Below are 21,856 nucleotides of genomic sequence, written 5' to 3'. Positions count from 1 at the left end.
CAAGGTAAATAAAAACGTAATCTGGAGCTTCCTGCCACATATCATCCTGCAAAGCCCTGGGGATCTCCAGAACCTTCTCAAGTAGATAGAGTTGAAATACCTCCCCCGCTCCATCTCCCCTAGTTCTAGAATTTAGTGGCAGCTGGGATTTAGGCTCACTCTCCACCAAGGGCCCTAACTTGTGCTTCTCAAAATTCAAGGTGTTAACAAATCCTCTGGGAACATGTTCAAAGTATGTGGTCATGGAACCCATTTCTAAATGTCTAGATTCAGGTATTCTTGGGTATTGTACGATGACCCATTTAAGTTCTCCAAGGTCATTCTGCTTTTGAGAAGGACTGCATCAAACACCCCTTTCCCCACATTTACTTGTGTTGTGTTTCCTTGTAGAATCAAAGCAGTATTCTTTCTCCCTTGCATCCTCTGTCTCCTTGCTCACACTCCAATGGCTTTTCATTTCCTGTTTCTACTTGACTTTTCTGCTCAGTTCTATCTCCCAACAGCCCTGTCAGTCCAGTATACATTCTAAATTAATTCAATCTGTGCCTCCAAGTGTAGATTTTTAAATGCTTACTTGCAAATGAATCTAGGCTCGCATCATAAAAAGTATGACTGAATTGAAGTTCAGTAGCTATATCTAAGAGGCATATCATATGTTACTCCATATTTATTCAGATGGAAGTATCATTCATCAATTTGTTTGAACATCCTCCTGGAAAAATTTAATCACATATAATCACAGCACTTTTTTCTTACAAATGATACCATCAGTTACATGCAGATATATATGTTGCTGATTTCAAATATCATATTTCAGTAAATTTTCCATACCATTCATGAACATACGTGCATCTTTCTAGTGTCTTTTTCCTTCCTTCTTTCCTTTTTTCCTCCCTTTCTTCCTTTTCTCTCTTTATTTTCTTCCTTTCTTTCTTACTTTCTAAATTTATTTCTTAATGTCTAAATTCATTTTTCTTAATTTCTAAATTTCCTTCTTCTCCTCCTCTTCTTCTTGCTCCTCCTTTTTCTCTTTCTCATCCTCCTATTTCTCTATTATTGTTGTCCACTGTGTTACTATGCCAAAATTTCGCTCATCAGGTCATGTTTAAGATTCTAAAACTGGTCTTGCTCCCCGATTATAGTTATAGGTTTCAGTGACCTGCTTTATAAATATATCTTTGATCATTTTCAATAGCAACTCAAAGATAAGCAATAAATGAATAATCTTTATCTCATTACCGTGTACACAACAGTATTATGTGCTAGGCGCCTAACCAGAGTGAACAAAAAGAAATAGGGAATGAGAAGGGGAAGAGGGAGGGGAGGTGGGCTCTCACCTACCTTACTTCAGAGACGACAGCAAGGGATCAGAAGCCTCCTGCATGCCACATCTTCCCTATAACCTTCCTTGTTTCTTTGTTTCAGAAAGTGAATGAGAAGATGATGTCCTTCAGGAAGTTGTGCCTTTGGACCATACAGTCACAACAGCCTCTTCTGTATACCAATAAAATAATTAGCATATGATTTCTGATTGCTGTCTCTCTCTTTCTGGGGTTGGAGAGTCTGGACTTGGAGGGTCATGGACACGATACAAGAACATCCTGGACCCTTTCTGGAAGCTTCCAGAAAGCTTCCCTCTATCTTTATCCACAAGCCAGTTACCAGGTCTTCCTTGGATTGCATTATATTAATGCAATTTTTAAAAATTATTTCAGTTACATGTACTAATGCTCTTGTAATTTGGAGGACTGAAGGAATACAGAACAAAAGTAGCATACATTTTCCAAAAGCAAGTGACTTGGAGTCCTTCAAACATTATGTTAAGATCTACCCTTTTTCTTACAGAATCTGGACTGTCATCCAACTAATATACTAGAATTATAACTGGTGATTTTACACCAGGACACATTAGGCTTTGGGGAACTTCAATTTCTTAGCCACACTTTAAACACATTCATTTACATAACTCGGTAAAGATAAAACACCATTTCTTATTTACCATGTAACTTTAATATATCCAATAATCCTAATCGATTATTTATTTTTTGAGACCAGATCACCCTCTGTTGCCCAATATGACCTCAAACTCAATAGACTCCTGCCTCAGTCAGACTCATAGCTGAGAATATAATAAGCCCAGTGAATCCTAACTAGTTTACTATCTCTCCTTTTATAAGACCAAATACCTTCTTTAGTGATATTGGAAGAGCACAATCTAATCTCCCAAAATTATATTGAACACAAAAAATTTAGTTTTGGGAACAGGTCAAAATGTCAGAAGGTTAAGAATACTTGAATAAATAAAATCAGAGCTCACTATCAAACAATACCAAAGTATTGTTGGTTGTAACAAAATAGTGTAAGTCAAATATATAGGGCTTTGTAATTGTAATATAAGAACTGAGGTGTCTTACCATTAAGAAAACTCACTTTTCTTTAGAACTCAAGGACTTCATAGAACACCGTATGAAGCATAAGATATTATCTTGATGAAATCTCTTTACTGTGTACACAACAATATTATGTGCTAGGTGCCTAACCAGAGTGAACAAATCTTTGATTCTTAGGCCAGTTACCTAAAAGATCAAATTCCTTACCTCGCAAGACTGAATTTTGTCATTTTAATAAAGACTAAACTACTTCTAGTTTGCTTTCTATGTCATTTTGATATTAAAAATAACTATTTTGGAAAAAAAAAGAATAACCATTTTGGGCTGGGGCTGTTGCTCAGTGTTAGAGCTCCTGCCTCACACTTGTGAGGCACTGGGTTCTATACTCTGCACCACATACAAATAAATAAAGATATATTTTTAAAAAGAATCACCATTTTAATAGTAATTACATAAATGCATTTAAATGGTAACTTGATTATCTGTACATAAAATTCATTATTCTCTGCAAGTTTTAGTGGCACACACCTGTAATCCTAGCAGCTCAGAAGGCTGAGGCAGGAGAATCTCAAGTTCTAAGCCAGCCTCAGCAACTTAGTGAGGCCCTAAGCAATTCAGGGAGACCCTGTCTCTATTAAAATACAAAATAGGGCTCGGGATGTGGCTCAGTGGTTAAGTGCCCTGGGTTCAATACCCAGTGCAGAAAGAAATTCTTATTCTAGATTCCTTTTCCAAATAACTTCTAATTTTTCTTATACATGTATTTAGGGTTTGTTCTATATTTTCTTCTTTCTTATAGTGAGTAATTCATTTATAATGGTAAGCATTCTCATTTTACTTAAAAAAAAAAAACTTCATTCCTCAAACTTCATTTGTCCAAAACATAATTTATTTTACCATATGCAAAGTTCATTTTCTTGCTTTTTCTAATATTAATTTGCATATAATAATTAGAAATTTTTATTTAATTTTAATTATTATAGGTATATATAAAAGTAGAATTTATTGTTTTGTTTTGTTTTTCACTGTCCAGCATTTATTCACACGCAAGGGTAAGAATCGGTACAAATAATAAACAGTGCTTTAAATACAGATAAATAGTTCTAGTTTCTAAAGAAAACTATTCTATATAATTCTAAGTTAAGTATTTTCTAAATTCTTATTAAAAATAGAAGGCTATTTGCATTAAATTCTACTCCACCATAACCCTTTGAGAGCGTAAGGATAAGTGGTGAATTCTATACTCCAAGAAGTCACCAGAAAGATGGGAGATAGTTCACCCACCTCCCTGAACTATATCCCTCAACTGGAAAGAGAATTACTTGCATCATAGATAACATAGATAATAAATGCAGAAATTATTTGCTATCTAAAGATAGCAAATCACTTGGAAAAAGTGATAAGAATTTCTCTGAATCAGTTCTGTGGATTCTGAAACTTCATTGCACTGAAGTTTTGATTCCAATGTCTTAAATTCATTTAAACTCCAGGAAGACTTAAATGCCCATAATGAAAGCTTCCTGTTGCTAGGAATGATGCTGGAAGACAGTCTGTAATCATCATGAATGGCACCTAGAGTAAGTAACAAAGTGGTTTACCTTGTAAAGAAGCAACAGTGCTTCCCAGTGAAATAGTTGGTCAAGTGTGGCACCAAAATGACCACAACTGTGAAGGAACAAACCCCAAATCTGTCAGTTTATACATCTAAGTTGTTATATTTTGAATGTTCAAAATGGCAAAAATATCTAGGTTAAAGTATGTTCCATAAATAAAGGATCATTTTCAAGTCATGCAGTTTTTTAAAACTACATAAAACATGAAGTGATTGCAATCTTGGTGCCGGAATGGTGCCTGCTCCACTGACTGTCTGCCCAAGATCATTTGACCTCTTCTACTCAGACCTCTACATGATTATCGGAAAATAACATATTTGATAATTACCAACATAGCAATGTTTAGATTTTCCAAAAAAAATTGCTTTCTATTTAGATTGATCATGATACAATAGAACAGTCTCCAAATAGAACAATCTCATGCTTTAAAAACAATCTTGTGCAATAAGTGCAATTTTAAAAGTCCAGTGTTAATAACAACATTTGGTATTATAAGAGGCAAAATTATTTGGATTTTAAAAAATGATTACTATAGTATAAAAATTAGATTTCCAAACAAAACTTTCATTGTGGTACAAAATACTAAATTTGATTCTATAGTCTATTGATGCAAAGAATTTTAAGATCTATACCACATTTTCCTAATTGGGATTTTGAAACAATAAGCATAATTCTTAAGCAGATTACTACAACGTTTGCTCAAAGGACAAGCTCCCTTTTGCCAAGAACTCTCTTTTTTAGTTTAGTTGGAGGAATTTCCATTATAAATTCTTGAAAAGAAGTTCTAAACATGATTTAAAATGTCTTACTTTCCTCCCTGTCTCTTAACTTTTTCTTTATGTTGTAAAGACATGTGCACAGAAAAATGTTCTTTTGATAGAGGTTAATAAATTTACTTTCCTGATTGAATAATAACATTTTGTATGTTTGACTTTCTCTCTGGCATACTATATAATGTTTCTGTAGTTACTAATCCAAACAAACCGGCCAACTAGAGCATCCCAGTGTTCAAATCAAAATTTTGGACACAATCCTATTTATTCTGGATGATGCTCAATTCTACACATAGTTCAGGGAAGACACATCCATAAGAATATCCAAAATGTTATGTTACCGAACTCTAACATGTGATTGTGCTCTGTTGGATAATACCATCTACAAAGTACCAAGGCAGAGGAGTCAGGTGTGGAGACCAATTTGCTTTTGCTGCCACAGTAATTCACAACCATCATCTTCGAGATTTCCAAGCTGTTCTAGAATAAGAAGTAGTCCTTTTTTTAATCTGGTGGCTTAAAGTAGGAATAAACAGGTGCTGCTGGATACTCCTCAGGATTTTCTGCCATCATTTTCAGCTTTGCTTCAATGGCTTTAATCTTTGCTGGGACACATAGGTTAGACTGAGTAGGCTCAGTGCTTGAGGAAGGTTCAAGACTGATTGGAAGAATCTTGTCATTTTTGTTATGATCGTATCTCTTTACTTGAGCATGTGCCCATCGTACCACCAGCTTCTTAGACAGTGCCAGCTTGCCATTGAGACACTGGATGGCTTATTCTGCTTCCTGCTTAGTTTCAAAGTTAACAAAACAGTACCCTCAAGGCTGTCCCTCCAAAGCACCTGACTTGAGGAAGAGGAAGTCGAACTGCTTCACCTTACCAAACTTCTGGAGGAGTTTGAGGAGGTAGTATTCTGTGATTTTGGGGTCCAGGTTGCCAATCCATAATCTGTGCCCTTGCTGTGGAGAGTCCTCTGAAAGGATGGATGCGTTCTCCAAGGGAAGAGTTTTGGTTTCTGCATCTATCAATCTCTATGAAATACTGGTGGCCTCCACGTTGTATCCTCAGCTCATGCCCCAAAAGCAGGTCCTAACTCCGGGTCTGACGGACGTCTAGCTCCGTCCGCTTCAACACCCAAGTAGAATTTATTGTGATATATACTTAAGAATTCACATAACGTCATTTGGTCAATTTCATTCTGCAGTTCCTCCCCTTTCCCACTCCCTTCTCTATCTGCCTTCTTCTACTCCACTATTCTCCCTTCTATTTTCAAGACATCTCTCCCTTTTTTAAAAATTCTGTTTTTCTCTCTAACTTTCGCATGTGAGAGAAGACATTAAACCCTTCACATTCTGAGTCTGGCTTATTTCATGAGGTATGAAATTACCCATTTCTATCCATTCACCAGAAAATGACATAATTTCCTTTTTTTATGGCTGAGTAGAACCCCATGTGTATATATCACGTTTTCTTTATCCATTCATCTGATGATGAACACTAGGCTGGTTTTACAACTCAGCAATTGTGAACTGTTCCACTATAAACTTTGGAATGCATATATCACTATAGTATCCTGAGTTTAACTCTTTTGCATAAATACCAATATGGGATGGCTAGCTCATATGGTGCTTCCATTCCTAATCTTTTGAGGAATCTCCTTACTGCTTATTAAAGGGGTTGTACTATTAATAATATTGTGTAAAATATCTACTTGTACTGTTACTGAGTACTGTTGTACACTTTCTGAGAGTGGCACAGAAAATGATTGTTACCATACTGAAAAGTCTCATTGTTCTGTAATAAAAACCCACACATGAACAAATTTGTGTTAGCAAATTAATGTGTTTTATATAATTATTTAGATTACTTAGATATTTATCATATATGCATTATTGAACTTCACTGATCAAAATCCTAAAAACTTGAAGGTCTGAATGAATAATGAAAAATGTTCTAACAGACATATCATAAATATAATTATTGTTAAAAAGTTTACACTTTTCTCTTTCTCCCACACATTGCTTGTTCTTAACAATTATGCTTAGACTGCTTATGAAAATTTTATGGCATTTGATGAAGGTAGCCGCCATCTCCATTAGTTTTCCTGCTAAATGTGTGTATAGCATTTTCCTGTTCAGCAGTCATCATCAGAGTGGGACTCTTAGAAAAGTTTATAGGTCCTTATTGTTATTGTTATCCTTGAGAATTAAGCTGCTGTTTGTTCCTTACCATAAACTTCTGGCTTAAGACAGTATGTTGGTACTTTCTGATATGGGGAAATCTTCTTTTACATGGGAATTTTATGTCCTCCTTTAAAGGTAAAGAAGGAAGGTCAAAGGGCCTCTGGAGTGATGCAAGTCTAGAGTTGTCTCCAGTACAGAATTAATATTCTGCTTTTGAGCAGATTCAGAGAGGCAGTGGGAATGCTCTTACACTGTTTTTTCACATTTTTCCTAAAAAAAAAAAAAAATATTAAACTCTATGTAAAACTGCATGTCAGTGACTTCTCATTTGACCTTTGTTGTGACAGTTGTACATGAAGTATCAGAAATCATATTTCCATTCTCACAGCTGTCCTTTGGTTGAACACAGAGTTGTGTGCTCTTATACTGTGCTCATATGACCCTTGAAGGTGACCAATAAGAATAAACAACCATTCACATTAAATCAAAAAACCGAAATAGTCTTGTCTTCTAAAGTTCTACACAAGTGACATGAACTTGAAGAGCATTTTGGTAATTTTTATATTTCTGAGAATGCTTAATTAACATATGTTTATTATATCATCATATATTATCATAATAACTGTAAATAATAAAAATAGCCAACAACAGAGGATTGCTTTAATAAGTTACAAGGCATACATATATGCATATTGTGGGCTGTTACACAGCCATTAAATTTTTTTTTTCAAATTTTGATTCATTATATATGACAGTGGAATGCATTACAGTTCATATTACACATATAGGGCACAATTTTTCATATCTCTGGTTGTATACAAAGTATATTCACACCATTCATATCTTCATTCATGTACTTTGGATAATTATGTCTATCACATTTCACCATAATTTTTAACCTCATGTCCCCTCTCTTCTCCTCCCACCCCTTTGCCCTATCTAGAGTTTGTCTATTCATCCCATGCTCCCGCTCCCTACCCCACTATGAATCAGCCTGATGCTGGTTGTTTTAATGAATAAAAATAGTAGCCATTATTGGGGCTGGGATTGTAGCTCAGTGGTAGAGTGCTTACCTGGCATGCGTGAAGCACTGGGTTCGATCCTCAGCACCACATTAAAAAAATAAAATAAAGATATTGTGTCCATCTACAACTAAAAAGAAATTTAAAAAAATAATAATAATAGACATTATTTATCAGGTGGTTAGTATGTGACCAATACTGTTAGAACACTTCATGAACTAAATTTCTTTTTAAGGTCATATTTGTTGAGATATAACATATATGGTACAATTTGCCCTATTTAGTTTTATAGTTATATGAATTTTGACAACAAAAATATAAAAAAATGACAACATATATATTCATATGGATATATAGTACTACAGTCAAGATACAGAATATTTTACCTTGTTTCCTTTACTTCTTTTTTAATGACACATAGAGAAATTAATTTTAATATATTTTCATTTAACCCAATGGATTACCAACATAATTTGCAAAGAAAATAATTGTTAGCTATATATTTCATGTTCATTTTGTTTGAATTACTAAATTCTTTATAATCTAATGTCTATTTAACACATAGCACACCTCAATTCAGACTAGACACATTTCAAATACTCAGTAGCTTCATGTAACCAATGGCTGCCATTGGCTACATTGGCTCCTTTCTCCATCTTTAACCTTTTGGTGAGATATATGCTATACGCTGCATTATAAGTCCCCTTGTCATGTAGTTTCTTGTTGAGTTGCATCAGAAAGGGACACCAAAGAGATGAACTTGAAATATACAAAATTAAAGCAAGGTTCTTTATTCTTCCCTATAAGACTCTTAGACTGTGAGTTGGTTTTTTCATGCTTTTCGTGGGAATAACTTCGGTTAGCTCACCTTGTCCTACAAGGTTTTCTCTTCTTTCACCTCCTATACCTCCAAGTATACAGGAGGAAAGGTGCTTCACAAAATTTGTTGGTTTCCTTCAACCTTGCCCTTACCTTTATAAATACCTTATTAAACAATTTTTACTCTGATTGATCTTTTTCATCCTTCAATCTTGAATAATGGTTTTTTTAATTATAACAAAGTAAAATATACCTCATCTCATATCACAGGCAATGTATATACAAATACCAGATTAATTATATATTGAAATATAACATAAAATGCTAAAACTTTTAAAGAAAATATTAGTGTTACTTTGTGAAGAGAAATGGAAAACAAAAAATACAAAATAAACCTGAAAAATTAGATAATATTGTAGTAAAAATTGTTATGTGTAAAAATTTACCAAAAAGGGTTGAAAGACACATGAACTTTCTTACTACTTATTTTTGTTTGTTTTCGGTATTTAACTTGACTTGGTTTCTCCTTTGGTTAGCTTTTCCTTTATTGTAGTTCTTTCCTTTGAAGATTTTCATTGTTGTTTTTCATTTCCTCTTCATGGAGTATTTTGCTAAGAATGTTCTGTAGTGCAGCCTTTCTTGCTGTAAATTCTTTTAGTTTTTGTTTATCATGGGAGGTTTTTATTTCATCATCAAATTTGAAGCTTAATTTTGCTGGATATAAGATTTTTGGTTGGCATCCATTCTCTCTTAGAGCTTGGTATATGGTTTTTCAGGATCTCCTGACTTTGAGAGTCTGGGTTGGAAAATCTGCTGAGATCAAAATTGGTCTTCCCTTATAGGTAATCTGATTTTTCTCTTTTGCGGCCTTTAAAATTCTATCCTTATTCTATATGCTAGGCATTTTTGTTGTAATGGGTTTTGGTGTAGATCTGTTTTTAATTTTGCACATTTGGTGTCCCATAGGCCTCTTGTATTTGATTTTTCAATTCATTCTTTATGCTTGGGAAATTTTCTGATATTATTTTACTGAAGAGATTGTGCATTTCTTTGGTTTGAATCTCTGAATCTTCCTCTATCCCAATAACTCTTAAATTTGGTCTTCTGATGGTATCCCCTATTTCTTGTATATTCTGTTCATGGTTTATTATCATCTTCAGTGTGAAGTCAACTTTATTTTTAAGACTGTATATTTTGTCTTCGTTTTCTGAGGTCCTGTCTTCCAAGTGATCCAGTCTATTGGTAATGAATGCTATCTACTGAATTTTTTGATTGGCTTATTGTTTCTTTCATTTTTTTTTATTAATCAATTTTTTTATTTATATGTGACAGCAGAATACATTACAACTCTTATTACACATATAGAGCACAATTTTTCATATCTCTGGTTGTTTACAAAGTATATTCACACCAATTCATGTCTTCATACCTGTACTTTGGATAATAATGTCTGTCACATTCCACCATTATTTTGAAACCCATGCCCCCTCTCTTCCCCTCCCACCTCTCTGCCCTATCCAGAGTTCATCTATTCCTCCCATGTTCCCTATCCCTATCCCACTATGAATTAGCCTCCTTATATCAGAGAAAACATTCTTCATTTGGTTTTTTGAGGTTGGCTAACTTCACTTAGCATTATTTTTGCCAATTCAATCCATTTACCTGCAAATGCCATGATTTTATTCTCTTTTATTGCTGAGTAATATTCCATTGTGTACATATGCCACATTTTTTATCCATTAATCTATTGAAGGGCATCTAGGTTGGTTCCACAATTTAGCTAATGTGAATTGTGCTTTTATAAACATTGATGTGGCTGTGTCCCTGTAGTGTGCTGTTTTTAAGTGTTTTGGGTATAGACCGAGGAGAGGGATAGCTGGGGTCAAATGGTGGTTCCATTCCCAATTTTCTGAAAAATCTCCATACTGCTTTCCATATTGGCTGCACCAATTTGCAGTCCCACCAGCAATGTATTAGAATGTACCTTTTCCCTCACATCCTGGCCAACACTTATTTTTGTTTGTCTTCATAATAGCTGCTATTCTGACTGGAGTGAGATGAAATCTCAGAGTAGTTTTGATTTGCATTTCTCTAATTGCTAGTGATGATGAACATTTTTTCATAAATTTGTTGATTGATTGTGTATCATCTTCAGAGAATTGTCTGTTCCAGTCCTCGCTCCATTTATTGATTAGGTTATTTGTTTTCAGAATAATGATCCACCTACTATGGTATAATTTGCTATTTCTCTAACCATTAAGTTGTATACATCTTACCATGCCAAGAAATAGATATCTATAGTTTTGCTGTTATTCTGATATATGAGATATACCATAATTTATTGAAATAAAACTTTCTTTGGATATTTAGTAGGGTGGAATTTTCCTTATTGTAAACATTGCTGTGAAATTTTTTTCACAGCTACTGCCTGTCGATATCTTGGATCCGGATACTGTGTTTCTAGTAGAAGAATTTCCAAGTCAAATGGAAAGTAGACTTTACTTTTTATACAGATAGTCAAAATGCTTTTCAGTAAACTTCCATCAGTTCACATTATCAGTAGTGGTGCTTGAGACTGCCTACTTCCTGAACCCTCACAAAAAATGAATATTCTTTCAATATATGCCAGTTTGCTATGTAGACTTCAATGTGATGTTCCAATTTGCATTTCTAATGGGAACAAAGTTTTATTTATTTATTTATTTATTTATTTATTTATTTATTTATTTATCTTTGCCGTTCTTCTTTTGAGGTTTGCCTGTTCAGTTTCCTTATCTATTTTTTTTTAATTTTTTATTGTGGGTTGTTCAAAACATTACAAATTTCTTGACATATCATATTCCACACTTTGATTCAAGTGGGTTATGAACTCCCACCTTCACCCCATACACAGATTGCAGATTCACAACAGTTACACATCCATTGATTTACAAATTGCCATACTAGTGTCTGTTGTGCTCTGCTACCTTTCCCATCATCCACCCTCCCCCCTCCCCACCTCTCCCCTCCCCTCCCCTCCTCTCTCTCTACCCCCTCCACTGTATAACCCTGAGGGTCTCCTTCCATTACCGTGCAATTTCCCTTCTCTCTCCCTTTCCCTCCCACCTCTCATCCCTGTTAAATGTTAATCTTCATCTCCTGTTCTTCGTCCCTACTCTGTTCTTAGTTACTTTCCTTATATCAAAGAAGACATTTGCCATTTGTTTTTTAAGGATTGGCTAGCTTCACTTAGCATAATCTGCTCTAATGCCATCCATTTCCCTGTAAATTCTATGATTTTGTCATTTTTTAATGCAGAGTAACACTCCATTGTGTATAAATGCCACATTTTTTTTATCCATTCGTCTATTGAAGGGCATCTAGGTTGGTTCCACATTCTTGCTATTGTGAACTGTGCTGCTATGAACATCGATGTAGCAGTGTCCCTGTAGCATGCTCTTTTTAGGTCTTTAGGGAATAGACCAAGAAGGGGAATAGCTGGGTCAAATGGTGGCTCCATTCCCAGCTTTCCAAGAAATCTCCATACTGCTTTCCAAATTGGCTGCACCAATCTGCAGTCCCACCAGCAATGTACAAGTGTACCCTTTTCCCCACATCCTCGCCAGCACTTGTTGTTGTTTGACTTCCTAATGGCTGCCAATCTTACTGGAGTGAGATGGTATCTTAGGGTGGTTTTGATTTGCATTTCTCTGACAGCTGGAGATGGTGAGCATTTTTTCATGTACTTGTTGATTGACTGTATGTCCTCCTCTGAGAAGTGTCTGTTCAGGTCCTTGGCCCATTTGTTGATTGGGTTGTTTGTTCTCTTATTGTCTAATTTTTTGAGTTCTTTGTATACTCTGGATATTAGGGCTCTATCTGAAGTGTGAGGAGTAAAGATTTGTTCCCAGGATGTAGGCTCCCTATTTACCTCTCTTATTGTTTCTTTTGCTGAGAAAAAACTTTTTAGTTTGAGTAAGTCCCATTTGTTGATTCTAGTTATTAACTTTTGTGCTATGGGTGTCCTATTGAGGAATTTGGAGCCCGACCCCACCGAATGTAGATCGTAGCCAACTTTTTCTTCTATCAGACGGCGCGTCTCTGATTTGATATCAAGCTCCTTGATCCATTTTGAATTCACTTTTGTGCATGGCGAGAGAAAGGGATTCAGTTTCATTTTGTTGCATATGGATTTCCAGTTTTCCCAGCACCATTTGTTGAAGATGCTATCCTTCCTCCATTGCATGCTTTGAGCCCCTTTATCAAATATAAGATAGTTGTAGTTTTGTGGATTGGTTTCTGTGTCCTCTATTCTGTACCATTGGTCCACCCGCCTGTTTTGGTACCAGTACCATGCTGTTTTTGTTACTATTGCTCTGTAGTATAGTTTGAAGTCTGGTATCGCTATACCGCCTGATTCACACTTCTTGCTTAGCATTGTTTTTGCTATTCTGGGTCTTTTATTTTTCCATATGAATTTCATGATTGCTTTCTCTATTTCTACAAGAAATGCCTTTGGGATTTTGATTGGCATTGCACTAAACCTATAGAGAACTTTTGGTAATATCGCCATTTTGATGATGTTATTTCTGCCTATCCATGAACAGGGTATATTTTTCCATCTTCTAAGATCTTCTTCTATTTCTCTCTTTAGGGTTCTGTCGTTTTCATTGTATAAGTCTTTCACCTCTTTTGTTAGGTTGATTCCCAAGTATTTTATTTTTTTTGAGGATATTTTGAATGGAGTGGTTGTCCTCATTTCCATTTCAGAGGATTTGTCGCTGATATACAGGAATGCCTTTGATTTATGCGTGTTGATTTTAAATCCTGCCACTTTGCTGAATTCATTTATTAGCTCTAATAGTTTCTTTGTAGAGCCTTTTGGGTCTGCTAGATATAGAATCATATCATCTGCAAATAGTGATAATTTAATTTCTTCTTTTCCTATTTTGATGCCTTTAATTTCTTTCGTCTGTCTAATTGCTCTGGCCAGTGTTTCGAGAACTATGTTGAAGAGAAGTGGAGAGAGAGGGCATCCCTGTCTTGTTCCAGATTTTAGAGGGAATGCCTTCCATTTTTCTCCATTGAGAATGATGCTAGCCTGAGGCTTAGCATAGATTGCTTTTACAATATTGAGGTATGTTCCTGTTATCCCTAGTGTTTCTAGAGTTTTGAACATAAAGGGATGCTGTACTTTGTCGAATGCTTTTTCCGCATCTATCGAGATGATCATATGGTTCTTATTTTTAAGTCTATTGATGTGGTGAATAACATTTATTGATTTCCGTATATTGAACCAGCCTTGCATCCCAGGGATGAATCCTACTTGATCATGGTGTACAATTTTTTTGATGTTTTTGTATCCGATTCGCCAGAATTTTATTGAGGATTTTTGCATCTAGGTTCATTAGAGATATTGGTCTGTAGTTTTCTTTCTTTGAAGTGTCTTTGTCTGGTTTAGGTATCAGGGTGATGTTGGCCTCATAGAATGAATTTGGAAGTTCTCCCTCTTTTTCTATTTCCTGAAGTAGCTTGAAAAGTATTGGTATTAGTTCTTCTTCAAAGGTTTTGTAAAATTCTGCTGTATACCCATCCGGACCTGGGCTTTTCTTAGTTGGTAGTCTTTTTATGGTTTCTTCTATTTCCTCAATTGATATTGGTCTGTTTAGGTTGTCTATATCCTCCTGACTCAATCTGGGCAGATCATATGTCTTAAGAAATTTATCTATGCCTTCACTATCTTCTAATTTATTGGAGTATAAGGATTCAAAATAGTTTTTGATTGTCTTCTGTATTTCTGAAGTGTCTGTTGTGATATTGCTTTTTTCATCCCGTATGCTAGTAATTTGAGTTCTCTCTCTTCATCTCTTCATTAGCATGGCTAAGGGTCTGTCGATTTTTTTCATTTTTTCAAAGAACCAACTTTTAGTTTTGTCAATTTTTTCAATTGCTTCTTTTGTTTCGATTTCATTAATTTCAGCTCTGATTTTAATTATTTCTTGCCTTCTACTTCTTTTGCTGTTGTTTTGCTCTTCTTTTTCAAGGATTTTGAGATGAAGTATGAGATCATTTATTTGTTGGTTTTTTCTTTTTTTAAGGAATGAACTCCAAGCAATGAATTTTCCTCTTAGAACTGCTTTCAATGTGTCCCATAGATTCCGATATGTTGTGTCTGTGTTTTCATTTATCTCTAAGAATTTTTTAATTTCCTCCTTGATGTCTTCTATAACCCATTGATCATTCAGTAACCTATTGTTCATTCTCCAATTGATGTATGCTTTTTCCTTCCTTCTTTTATCGTTGATTTTCAGTTTCATTCCATTATGATCAGATAACATGCATGGTATTATCTCTACTCCTTTATATTGTCTAAGAGTTGCCCTGTGACATAATATATGATCTATTTTTGAGAAGGATCCATGTGCTGCTGAGAAAAAAGTGTAACTGCTTGATGTTGGGTGGTATACTCTATATATGTCAATTAGGTCTAGGTTATTAATAGTGTTATTGAGTTCTATAGTTTCCTTATTCAACTTTTGTTTGGAAGATCTGTCCAGTGGCGAGAGAGGTGTGTTGAAGTCTCCCATGATTATGGTGTGGTGGTCTATTAGACTCTTGAACTTGAGAAGAGTTTGTTTGACGAACATAGCTGCACCATTGTTTGGGGCATAAATATTTATGATTGTTATGTCTTGTTGGTGTATGGTTCCCTTAAGCAGTATGTAGTGTCCCTCTTTATCCCTTTTGATTAACTTTGGCTTGAAATCTATTTTATTTGATATGAGTATGGACACGCCTGCTTGTTTCCGAAGTCCATATGAGTGATATGATTTTTCCCAACCTTTCACCTTCAGCCTATGTATGTCTTTTCCTATCAAATGCGTCTCCTGTAGGCAGCATATTGTTGGGTCTTGTTTTGTGATCCATTCTACTAGCCTGTGTCTCTTAATTGGTGAGTTTAAGCCATTAACATTTAGGGTTATTATTGAGATATGGGTTGTTCTTCCAGCCATATTTGTTTATTTCTGTTACTAAACATTGTTTGTTTTCCTCTTTGATTATTCCCCCCCCCCTTTACTGTCCTACCTCCCACTGTTGGTTTTCATTGTTATTTTCCATTTCCTCTTCCTGTAATGCTTTGGAGAGGATGTTTTGAAAAGATGGTTTTCTAGCTGCGAATTCTTTAAACTTTTGTTTATCGTGGAAGGTTTTAATTTCATTCTCCATCCTGAAGCTTAATTTCGCTGGATACACAATTCTTGGTTGGAACCCATTTTCTTTCAGTGTTTGAATTATGTTATTCCAGGATCTTCTAGCTTTCAGAGTCTGTGTTGAAAGATCAGCTGTTATCCTGATTGGCTTACCCCTAAATGTAATCTGCTTCCTTTCTCTTGTAGCTTTTAAAATTCTCTCCTTATTCTGTATGTTGGGCATCTTCATTATAATGTGTCTAGGTGTGGATCTCTTATGATTTTGCACATTCGGCGTCCTGTAGGCTTCTAGGATTTGGGATTCTGTCTCATTCTTCAAGTCTGGGAAGTTTTCTTGTATTATTTCATTGAATAGACTGCTCATTCCTTTGGTTTGGAGCTCTGTCCCTTCCTGTATCCCAATGACTCTTAAGTTTGGTCTCTTAATGTTATCCCATATTTCTTGGATGTTCTGCTCATGGTTTCTTAACAGTCTTGCTGAGCTGTCTATGTTCTTTTCCAGTTGAAATACTTTGTCTTCATTGTCTGATGTTCTATCTTCTAAGTGTTCTACTCTGCTGGTAGTATTCTCCATTGAGTTTTTAAGTTGGTTTATTGCTTCCTGCATTTCTAGGATTTCTGATTGCTTGTTTTTTATAACCTCTATCTCCCTGTATAGTTGATCCTTTGCTTCCTGGATTTGTTTGCCTAATTCGTTGTCGAAGTGATCTTTCATTGTCTGATTTTGCTGTTTAATGTCTTCCTTGATATTCCAGATCATCTGAAGCATGTATATCCTGAATTCTTTATCTGACATTCCATCTGCTGCAGCTGTTACCTCTTCTAAAGTTGTGTTGACCTGCATTGCTTGTGGTCCTTTCTTTCCTTGTCTTTTCATACTGCTTGTGTATCTTTCCTGCAGGTGCGGGCGGCGGCTCTGCTCTCTCCTTATTCCAATTGGGGTGTCGTGGCTACCACGCCAGCAGGTCACTGGGCCTGTTCTGGGAGCTGGTGGCGGCTCTGTTCTGCCCCTACTCCAATTGGGGTGACGAGTGTACCACGCTGGCAGGCCACCGGGCCTGATCCGCCGGTCGGCTGCAGGTTTGCCTACCCTGCAGGCGCGGGCGGCAGCTCTACTCTGCCCCTACTCCAAATGGGGTGACGTGTCTGTCATACCAGCAGGCCACTGGGCCTGTCCCGCTGGTCGGTCGCAGATCTGCCCACCTTTCGGGCACGGGTGGAGGCTCTGCTCTGCCCCTACTCCAATTGGGGTGTCGTGACTTCCCCGCCTGCAGGATGCTGGGCCTGTTCCTGGCAAGGGAGGCGACTCTGCTCTGTCACTACTCCAATTAGGGTGGTGTTTGTACCACGCCGGCAGGCTCCTGGGCCTGATCCGCCGGTCTGTTGTAGGTCTGCCTACCTTGAAGGCGCGGGCGGCGGATCTGCCCTGCCCCTCCTACCACGCCTGCGGACCCCTGGGCCTGATCTGCAGGTTGATCACTAGTCTGCTCACCCTGCGGGCACGGGTGGCGGTTCCGCTCCGCCCCCACTCCAATTGGGGTCACGTGACCACCACACCGGCAGGGCCTGATCCGGGTGTGGGAGAAGGATCTGCTCTGCCCCTACTCGAGTTGGGATGATGTGTGTACCACACTGGCAGGCCACTAGGCCTGACCCGCCAGGCTGTCACAGATCTGTTTACCTTGCAAGCGTGAAGGGCGGCTCTGCCCTGCCCCTCCTACCACGCCCATGTACTACTGGGTCGTGGGTCTGCCCACCTGGTGGGTGTGGGTGGCGGCTCCGCTCCGCCCCCTCTCCAATTGGGGTCACGCGGTCACCACGCTGGCAATGGCACCAGCCCCCTGGGCCTGCTCCGGGGGCTGGCGGCGGCCCGGCTCCTTCCCTCTGGCTCGAGGACAAATTGAGGAGACTCGGGTGACTGAGCCTCACCCCCCTTACCAGGAGACCAACTGCTTATGTCACCGCTGGTATTGATGAAGATCTCTCCTCCACCGCTTTCTGCTGACATCAGATCTCTGCCATGTTGGTATCCTATGCAAATGGCAGCATTTCGTTCCCCTTGCCGGGCAACCCAAGCAACGGGTGAGTCCTGACCGGCCCTCATCAGGACCCAGACCGAGACGCAGTTTCCGCGGGCTCCTAGCCCCGGTCCAGGGAAGTTCCGGGAGCCGGAACTCGGCCGCTCCATTCTCGGTGTAAGCTCCTATACGTGTAAGCTCCAAGAAGCAGTCCCCGCGGGCTCAGTTCCAGGAGCCGGAATTCGGCTGCTTAGTGCTTGGTGTTTGCTCTGATAGTAGCAGGGTCCAAGAAGCAGCCTCCGCAGGCTCCACAGCCCTGAGCCAGGGCGGTTCTGGGACGGTTCCGGGAGCCAGAACTCGGCCGCTCCGTGCTCGGTGTAAGCTCCTATAAGTGTAAGCTCCAAGAAGCAGTCCCCGCGGGCTCAGTTCCGGGAGCCGGAATTCGGCTTCTTAGTGCTTGGTGTTTGCTCTGATAGTAGCAGGGTCCAAGAAGCAGCCTCCGCAGGCTCCGCAGCCCTGAGCCAGGGCGGTTCCGGGACGGTTCCGGGAGCCGGAACTCAGCCACTCCGTGCTTGGTGTAAGCTCCTATAAGTGTAAGCTCCAAGAAGCAGTCCCCGCGGGCTCAGTTCCGGGAGCTGGAATTCGGCTTCTTAGTGCTTGGTGTTTGCTCTGATAGTAGCAGGGTCCAAGAAGCAGCCTCTGCAGACTCCGTAGCCCTGAGCCAGGGCGGTTCCGGGACGGTTCCGGGAGCCGGAACTCGGCCGCTCCGTGCTCGGTGTAAGCTCCTATAAGTGTAAGCTCCAAGAAGCAGTCCCCGCGGGCTCAGTTCCGGGAGCCGGAATTCGGCTTCTTAGTGCTTGGTGTTTGCTCTGATAGTAGCAGGGTCCAAGAAGCAGCCTCCGCAGGCTCCGCAGCCCTGAGCCAGGGCGGTTCCGTGACGGTTCCGGGAGCCGGAACTCGGCCGCCCCGCGCTCGGTGTTCACTCCGATAAGATCAGATTTTAAGAAGCACCCAGGCGCTGAACCCTAGCAATCTGTCTGCAAGCCGCAGGCGAATTGCAGCCTGAAATTACCTGTTCTATGGCTGAATGAGCTGCGGTCAGTCAAAAACAGGTATGGTGACGTCAGTTTACCAACATGGTGGCTGCTGGCCTCCTCTGTGGTCTGACCGGTGTGGAGAACTGAGATGGACCGCTTCCTTCCCCCGTCTCTAACCCAGAATTCAGCCCTGAGTGCGGTGCTTGCGCGGCTGGCAGAAACTGCAGCACTGTAACCCTGCGTCTCTATCCCAGCGCGCGTTGCAGACTCTAGCCGCGGGGCGATTTGCTGAATAAGCAGTTTTACCCTCCGTGCGACAAACCTCTCGCATTTGAGTCCCGGTAGCCGATCCTCGTGTGATGGAAATCCTTCCTCCAGGTTCCGGCGCACCCCACTATTGCTGGAAATTCCTAACAAGATATCCTTTAGCCGTCCTGACTTGTCATACTCCCACACAGTGAAGCAGCACACGGGGGTAATGCACTCCCCTCGCCGCCATCTTCCTTCCCCCCTGTTTCTTTCATTTTTAAGGATTTCTATTTGTTTACTTGTTTTTGTTTTGTTTTGTTTTGTTAGTATTTCTATCTCTTTCCTGAAGTAACCTCTTGCAATCTGTATTTGTTCTCTTATCTCTTTGTTAGAATGATCAATTTTTGCCTGTATCTGCTCATTTAGGTCATTCTTTAATTCCCAAATCATTTTAGTTATGTATATTCTGAACTCCTTCTCTGACATTTCACCCTCTGCACTACCTATGAATTCTATTGTAGTATCTTGGTTTGTTTTGGGCACTTTCCTCTCTCATTTCTTCATGATGTCTATGTGTCTTCTTCTCTTGCAGTGTAGATCTGAGGTATTACAGCCTCTGCCCTATTGTCTTATAGTATCCCTATAGGTTACCAATATCTCACCTTTAAGGGGGAGATTAATATTACAGCACTCAATGTACCCCAACATGCAGCCATATATCAGTTAGCTTCTATTTTTACATTTATAGTTTTGTCGCCATAATGAGAAATGATGAGTTCAGTTATCTTCTACCACATAGTCAATAGGTTTGTGTAGTGGTTTACAGTTTCTAATGGTAGAAAGGAGTCTGGAGGGTTGGCTGAGATGTTTATGAGGTAGGATGTGAGAATATGGAAGTGTTAGATTATATGACAAGTGACAGGGTAATCATAAGAAGTTGGCTGTTAGTAGGAGAAACAAGAGGAAACCCCATGTGTGGGCATGGAGTGACTCTCTCTCTCTGGATCTCTGGGCCGCAGTGTCCACAGCCATTAAACTTTACATTAACCAGTAATTTTGGATAAAATGGGGAAATGTTTACAATGCACTAAGTGAAAGAAGTGGCATGCAAAGCTATTTATATAACACCATCTCATCACTGTTTTGTAAGTTTGTATGCAGAAAAAAAAAGTAGAAAGCTATAAAAAGTGGGAAAGATTACAAGTGATTTTTATTTTATTCTTTACAGTGCTCCTCTGTCTTTCCAAGTTTTCTATAATAAGCATGAATTACTTGAATAATTAGAGGAGTATTAACTTAAATTACATCCACAATATGGCACTCAATGGCATGGAGAGCTTCTGCTTATGCTGGTGCCTTCTAACTCTCATTATTTCCTAAGCACATCAGATAATTAATGGCCATACCTTCATATTTTTCTTCTTAATATTCTGTTTGTAACGGCTTCTAGGCAGCATTCTATGGAGTTCTTCTAGGTAGCATTTTGTGCAACTCTCCTAATAAAAATGGATAGTTTTCTCAACTTTTTTTTAATTCTTCTTCTTAGATATACATGACAGTAGAGTGTATTTTGATATATTATGATGAAACAGTATTTTTAAAGTTGAAAATTCCTCTCTTTGACCAAAATAGCCTTAAATTATTTTTGTTAGTATATTGATATCTCTAGAAACGTACAAATTTCAAGATGAAAGAGAACTATTGGATTGAAATGGGTGCATTATTGCCTATTGGAACTTCTTCTACCTGAAGACTTTTTACCGGAACCAGTTCATTTTCTGTAGGGACTTATGGTGTGGAAACCAGTCTGACTTTTGAACCTAGGCAGGATCAAGAACGTTCAAATATATTTGGGCAACTCAAGCATGGCATTCATATTTGAGAGATGTCCTAGTGATGACCTCTGCAATGGTTGGATACGGTTTGAGTGCCATCAAGGTTTCATGCACTGAAATTTAATTCTCATTAAGAGCATGATACATTTTACATGATACATCATTGGGTACATTTTGATGATGACCTCTACATGTTCAGAGAGAAGCAATGAGCACAGGAGTTCCACACTTGTTTTTCTTGTTGCTTCCTGTGGTCTTTATCCGGGATCTCCTGCAGATTATAATCCTGCTATTAGAATATTTAAAGATAAATTGACTATATTAAAATTGTTGAGTTTGTCTCCTCTCTCTGCCCTCAATCTATCTGTGTCCTTAGAGTTTCTTATAAGAAACATATTGTTGAGTCTTTTTTTAAAATCCATTCACTCATATGTGACTTTTAATGAAAGAATTTAATCCATTTGGATTTGATGTAACTATTAGTAAGTAAGGACTTACAAAAGCCAGTTCATAATTTGGTTTTGAGTTTCATTAGGGTTCTTTTTTTTCCTCTTCCTTCACAGATTCTCTTGTTAAGAGACTAACTCTAGTAAGTGTGTTTTGGTTTCTTTCTTATTAAGTTTTTCAATGACAGACTTTTGCTTGGTGACTACCTTGAGGCCTAAAAATTTATGTTATGACTACTACAAACTATTCTGAATAATAGCAACATAACATAATCTTTTA

The 21,856-nt window shown here is 38.3% G+C and overlaps 1 pseudogene; it reads right to left on the bottom strand.

The window, feature by feature from the left end:
* Window positions 1-5,231: 5,231 nt before the first annotated feature.
* LOC124093959 (probable RNA-binding protein 18) overlaps window positions 5,232-21,856 on the bottom strand; it is a 54,864-nt pseudogene continuing 38,239 nt past the window's right edge.

Source organism: Marmota monax, unplaced genomic scaffold (assembly GCF_021218885.2).
Source record: "Marmota monax isolate L192 unplaced genomic scaffold, Marmota_monax_Labrador192_F-V1.1 WCK01_AAM20220418_F8-fsc00314, whole genome shotgun sequence".
Classification (NCBI taxonomy): Eukaryota; Metazoa; Chordata; class Mammalia; order Rodentia; family Sciuridae; genus Marmota; species Marmota monax.
The sequence above is the reverse complement of the archived record's forward strand: the minus strand, read 5'-3'. Positions and strand labels throughout refer to the sequence as shown.